The following is a 6,992-nucleotide window of genomic DNA, read 5'->3' on the forward strand; positions in this document are numbered from 1 at the left end:
TAAACAGCTCCGGGGGGGGGGGATCTTCCTCCGGCTTCGGGGGTCTTCTTCCGGCTTCGGGGGTCCCTCCGCTTCATCTTCTCCCGGCGTCCGGTTGGTTCTTCTCCGCTCTCTTCTCCCGGTGTTCCTGTTCTTCGGCCGGCTCCTCTGCTGTCTTCAAGTAGCTCTCTTGCCAGCAGAGGTCCGGACTTCTGGGCTTCTGGGCTTCTCTTCCCCAGATGTTGACACGACGCTCTCTCCTGCTGGACTGCTCTCCGAGGGCTGCGTTGTGACTTATATAGGCGGAGACCCCGCCCCCTTTTGATGTCACAGTCCCTGGGCATGCTGGGACTGTGACGTTTTAGGGGGCGTGGTCAACATCACCCAGTGACCACGCCCCCTAAAACGTCACAGTCCCAGCATGCCCAGGGACTGTGACATCAAAAGGGGGCGGGGTCTCCGCCTATATAAGTCACAACGCAGCCCTCGGAGAGCAGTCCAGCAGGAGAGAGCGTCGTGTCAACATCTGGGGAAGAGAAGCCCAGAAGCCCAGAAGTCCGGACCTCTGCTGGCAAGAGAGCTACTTGAAGACAGCAGAGGAGCCGGCTGAAGAACAGGAACACCGGGAGAAGAGAGCGGAGAAGAACCAACCGGACGCCGGGAGAAGATGAAGCGGAGGGACCCCCGAAGCCGGAAGAAGACCCCCGAAGCCGGAGGAAGATCCCCCCCCCCCCCGGAGCTGTTTAATAAAATATTTTAAAAACCTGTGTAGTGTGTTTTATTACTTACACTTTTTCCCTAGGTGAATGGGTAGGGGTACCATGTACCCCATACTCATTCACATAGGGTGGGGGGCCGGGATCTGGGGGCCCCCTTATTAAAGGGGGCTCCCAGATTCCGATAAGCCCCCGCCCGCAGACCCCGACAACCAACGGCCAGGGTTGTCGGGAAGAGGCCCTTGTCCTCATCAACATGGGGACAAGGTGCTTTGGGGTGGGGGGGCCCCGCAGGGCGCCCCCCTCCCCCAAAGCACCCACCCCCCATGTTGAGGGCATGCGGCCTGGTACGGTTCAGGAGGGGGGGGCGCTCGCTCGTCCCCACCCCCTTTCCTGACCGGCCAGGCTGCGTGCTCGGATCGGGGTCTGGTATGGATTTTAGGGGGGACCCCACGCCGTTTTTTCGGCGTAGGGGGGGTTCCCTTTATAATCCATACCAGACTTAAGGGCCTGGTATGCCCCGCGACGGGGCTCGCAAGGTGTCAATCTCGCCGATAAAAGCGGCAAGATTGACATCCTTTTCTAGTCCCGTCGCACCTGAGTCACGTTCAAAATGAACGGACTTGTCCGTGTGTGGGCAAGTCCGTTCATTCTGAAAGTCCGCCGGAACTCCGGCGAAAGTCCGTCGGAAAGACGGGCGGACTTAGCCCGCCGGAAAGTCCGGGTGTGTGTGGTCAAGTCTGTCCGTTTTAAAGTCCGGCGCACCTGGCGGACAAAGTCCGTCGGAAAGTGTGCCGGACCAAGTAGGATAGAAAGTCCGACCGTGTGTACGCGGTATAAGGCTAAACCTGGGTGGCAAAATTCAAGTGTAAAAAGGCACATTAACTGGTTCTGGACCAGCCGCCACAGTTATACTGCAGCAGGTTGGCTTTCCTGGGCGAGGCGTCGTAGCTGTACGTCGGGCACACGCGTCCTCCTGCGGCGATTGGATTTGCTTCAGAACTGATCAGTCTCCAGGCCCAGGCCAATGATTTCTGGCTTAGACCTGGTGATCGGTTCTGGCGAATGGTAGACTGTCCCCTGCCTGTAAGTGTAAACATAGGCAGGGGAAGTGATGTCATCTCCCTCGCTGGAATTCTTTTCCTCTTTTCCGTTCCAGAGAGAGGAGAGAGGACATCCAAGCTTGAGTTGCACCAACACTACACTGACACAGTACACACAGGCACACTTTTCGCCCCCCCCCCCCCCCAGTTAACACCTTCACTCCCTGTCACAGTGTCACCAAGTGCAGTTTTCATATTTTTGTTTGATCGCTGTACTGGTGTCATTTGTGACACTAATCAGCATTAGAGTACTTAGCAGGCCCAGATAGGTCTATGGACCCCCCCTAATAAAGGTTTAACCCCTTTATCACCCCCTGTCAGTGTGTAGTTAGCATCACCGTCAGGTTTTTATAGCATCAGGACACCCACCATATATTACCGAATAAAGGTATAACCCTCTGATCGCCGACCGGTGACATCAGTTAGGTTTTAGCGTCAGTTAGGGACTGTGCCGCCCCGGGCAGTGGCTGATTAGTGCCAGTAGCACTAACACCCACACACGCACAATACACCTCCCTTAGTAGTATAGTGTCTGAACGGATCAATATATTTGATCTGATCAGAACTATATCAGCGTCCGTAGCGTTAGTAGTTTAGGGTTCCCAAAAACGCAGCATTAGCGGGATCAGCCCAGATACCTGCTAGCACCTGCGTTTAGCCCCTCCGCCCAGCCCACCCAAGAGCAGTATCAATTGATCACTGTCACTTACAAAACACATAACTGCAGTGTTCGCAGAGTGAGGCCTGATCCCTGCAAACACTAATGCCGCGTACACACGAGCGGACTTTACGGCAGACTTTGCCCGGCGGACGGGATTTCGTCGGACAATTCGATCGTGTGTGGGCTCCAGCAGACTTTGTTTTCTCAAAAGTTGGACGGACTTAGATTTGAAACATGTTTCAAATCTATCCGACGGACTCGAGTCCGGTCGAAAAGTCCGCTCGTCTGTCTGCTAGTTCGACGAACAAAAAGCCACGCTAGGGCAGCTATTGGCTACTGGCTATGAACTTCCTTGTTTTAGTCCGGGCGTACGTAATCACGTACGAATTTGACAGACTTTGGCTGATTGTGTGTAGGCAAGTCCGTTCATTCAGAAAGTCAGTCGTAAAGTCCGTCAAAGTCTGCCGTAAAGTCCGCTCGTGTGTACGCAGCATTACAGTTTTTTTGGTAGCGTTTGCAGCAGTCGTTGAAAATCAGGTGCTCTTTTTTTCCTGTTAGTTTCACTAGTCGTACCAGTAAATTTAGAGGCCACAATGTCCAGTCGAAGGTACATTAGTGAAGAGGCCTGCACGTTTCTGAGCATGACAGATGAGAGTGAAGAGGAAGTCACCCATCTGTCAGATTCAGGCTCAGAATACGAACCGGTAGATAGCAGCAGCACCCTGACAGATAGCTCTGACGACAGAGTAGTGGTCCCTGCCAAGGTCAAGCGTACTGGAACCGGTTCTGCTGTTTGAAGTGCAAGAACCGCAGGGCTCTCGTATGTAGCAGAGAGCCAGTATTAGTGCCGCTCATCCTTCTGGTGAACTGGCAAGCACCAGCGGCCAAGTACATCCTAGTTGTACATCCAGCACTGCACTGCGTGAAGTGGCGAGTCCCATAAATACAGTTTAAGCTGGTGTGGTGGCTAGCATATAAAGTGTCCCACAGCCATGAAGAAGACAAACACAGGTCCGTCAAGCCCATCGTGCCCTTCCCATTGCATTTGCCAATCCAAATTGGGAGCCCACCACTTCTGCAGCGTACTTCCCCCATTCTCTGGCCAGCCTGGAATTCAGGTGGAAACAGTTGATTTTACGTCACTTGATTTTTATTCGCTGTTTTTCATGGAAGATCTCTATAGATCTATTGTGGACCAAAGCAATTTGTATGCTGGTCAATTCATTGCCACTAATCCCCAGTTGGCCCTTGCCAGAGATTGGAAACGGTTCCCGAATTTAAGACCTTCCTGGGCCTATCCCTCCTCATGGGCATAACTAAAAAAAGTGAGTTGCGGTCATATTTGTCCACTGACCCAATTCATCATATGGCTGTGTTCTCTGCTTGCATGACCAGGACACAATACGAGCAGATCTTGCGATTTATGCACTTCAACGACAATGAACTCTGTCGTCCTCGGGGTGACCCTGGATTTGATCGGCTCTACATAATTTGGCACCTTGTAAACTACTTCAACCAACAGTTTGCAGACTTGTTTACTCCCGGCCAAGTTGTCTGCATTGATGAGTCCCTGATTACATTTTCTACCCGCTTGTCTATCAAACAGTATCTTCCCAGCAAGCGTGCCAGATATGGCTTCAAGATGTAAAAGCTCTGTGACAGGGCAACAGGCTATACATATAGTTTTATGGTTTACGAGGGAAGAGAGTCACGTGGAGCCAGAGAACTGCCCAGTCTACATAGGGAGCGCTGGTAAGATTGTATGGGACATGGTGTCACCCTTAATCGGAAAGGGGTACCACTTGTACGTGGACAATTATTACACAAGCGTGCCACTTTTTAGTCACCTTTTTGATTGTGGAATTGATGCATGTAGCACCATGCGATCTAATCGCCGGGGCTTTCCCCAACAGCTTGTAGAGTCCTGACTTAGATGGGGGGAGAGAGCCTGCTTGAAATGTAATAATTTGCTTGCAGGCTCTCTCCCAATAATTTGCTCGCAGTGAAGTGGATGTCCTCCCTTCAGGCAGATATGACAGTTGAAATTCCAACGGCGACTGGTGTTGTGGAGAAACTCCTCTGTGTCCACGAATACAACCCTAACATGGGTGGGGTGGACCTCAATGACCAGATGTTGGCGCTGTACTTATTTGCCCGTAACGCTGGTATAAAAAAGTGTCTGTATATTTATTCCAATTGGCTCTGCTGAACGATTATGTGCTATACAAAGCGTGAGGACGAACTGGATCCTTCCTAAAATTCCAAGAAGAGATCATCACAGCCCTTCTGTTTCCAGACGGTGCTGTGGCCCAACTTCCCAACGCAAATGCAGTGAGCCGGCTGCAAGAGAGGCATTTTCCGTATGTCCTCCCTGGTACCTCTGCCCAAAGAACACACCGAAGATGTTGTGTCTGCAGAACATGTGGATTTAGGCGTGACACCCGCTTTTATTGTCCTCCCTGTCCTAAACCAACCTGGTCTCTGCATCGGTGACTGTTTCAAACACTACCACACACTAGTGGAATATTAGCGTAGGGTACAGCACTACACAGTCCTAGGGCACACTTACACAGGGTCTCGAAAGATGAGATGGCCATCACATTTTGAGAGACCCTAATCTGGAACGTTTACAGTTTTTTTTTTAATCAGAAACAAAGTTTATTGAGCATAACAGTCATTACATATTACGAATGTTAATTAACAAGATACAGCATTTACTGGAATCAAAGGTATTAACTTTTACACTGAAAGTCAAGCCATTACAAGCCAGTATCAGGGTGTACATCTTAATTAAGTTAATAGGAGTTTGGTCATAAGTAAAGGTAAGTGTCATTATACCACCAGACATGTTTATGTTGTATATTACTAGTCTGTGCATGTAGAGGCTTCATTTATCCATCTATCCCATATTTTGTGGTATTTGGCTGGACAACCACGGTGGGTATACAAAACTTTTTTGTATGGTAGGGTGAGGTTCACTGCCCTCTTCCACTGCTGTACTGTGGGGGGGTTAGGCCGAAGCCACAGTTGGGCAATCTGCAATCTGGCTATGAAGAGGGTCTCCTGCATAAATATTGATAGATATTTCTCCTCCTCCGAGACTGCGAGCAGACCAAGTAAACATTGGCGAGGGCACAACGTCAGAGGAGAGCCATTTGATCATGGAGAAATTTGACTATTTGCAGCCAGTAATTCTGAATGGTTGGACAAGACCATATTAAGTGGTAGAAGGTGCTGGGAGTGTTGCCGCAGCGGGGACAGGCTGAAGTGGCGTCCGGCCTGTACTTGAGGATGCGTGCAGGGGTGAGATAAGATCTGTGGAGGATGTATAAGTGGGTGAGGCGATCTGATAGTTTCGGGGATATTTTTGTGCCAGTCCCGAGTATGTCCCCCCACTGGTTGTCATCGAATGTTCTGATATCAGCCTCCCATTTAACCCTTAGGTTTCGTGTGTGGTTGGTGGCAGCAGGTAAGAGAAGGAAATTATATAAGGTGGAGATCAGCTTTTTCGGGTCGTCGCCTAAGAGAAGATCTGTGGCGGTCACCACTTATAAAGTGGGGATATTATTGTTAAATTGAGACTGAAGGGCATGGCGAATCTGGAGGTATCTAAAAAACATATGATTAGGAAGGGCGAATTCATCTTTTAAAACCTGAAAGGACTTGACCCCCCCTCCCGCTATGACTTGATAGAGGTATATGACTTTATAGATGATCCATAGTTTAAAGTCTGGTATAGTCAATAGTTCAGGGAGCTGAGGATTATCCCACAATGGAGTATGAGCGTGAACAGGAGGGGCTCCGATGATATTAAGTGTACAATGCCAGATTCTGCTATGGTGCTGTATCAGTCGGTTCCCACCCGCAGAACCAGAATTACCCCTATGTTTACAAAAAAGTATCTGGAAGGGGTGGGCCACCACGTCAGAGGCGTGAGTGCATGCTAGGATAGTGTAACGGAGTCTATCATGCTTATTGAAGTGGTAAAAATGGGACAACTGTGAAGCTAAATAATAGAATGCGAGGTCAGGGGTGGCCGTGCCCCCCAGGTGGGTGGGGCATTTAAGGGTCTGCCATGAAAGTTTATGTCTGGATATGCCCCATATAAATGTGTTTAGTATGGACTCGAGGGACCTGAATATGCGAGCTGGGACATATAAAGGGGCGTGCCAGAATAGGTATAGCAGCTTGGGAAGAAGAATCATCTTCACCAAGCTGTTGCGACCCATCACCCCCAATGGAAGTCTGGACCAAATTTGCGTCTTGTTTTTAAGATACGCGAACATTGGTTCGATGTTTAGGTGTATGTAATCGGTTAGGGATCGTGAGCATTGTATGCCTAGGTATTTGAGCTGGCTAGTCCTTACCAGTGGGAGGGACACCTGAGTATGCGTTGGAACAGAGACATCCACGGGGAGTATTTAAGACTTAGACCAATTGATTTGTAGCCCTGAGAAGGTCCCATATTGCTGGATAAGCTGTAGAGCTGTGGCCAACGAGGGACCGGCGTCTGATAAATAAAGTAGCATGTAA

This window comes from Aquarana catesbeiana, linkage group LG03 (genome assembly GCF_042186555.1).
Source record: "Aquarana catesbeiana isolate 2022-GZ linkage group LG03, ASM4218655v1, whole genome shotgun sequence".
Lineage (NCBI taxonomy): Eukaryota > Metazoa > Chordata > Amphibia > Anura > Ranidae > Aquarana > Aquarana catesbeiana.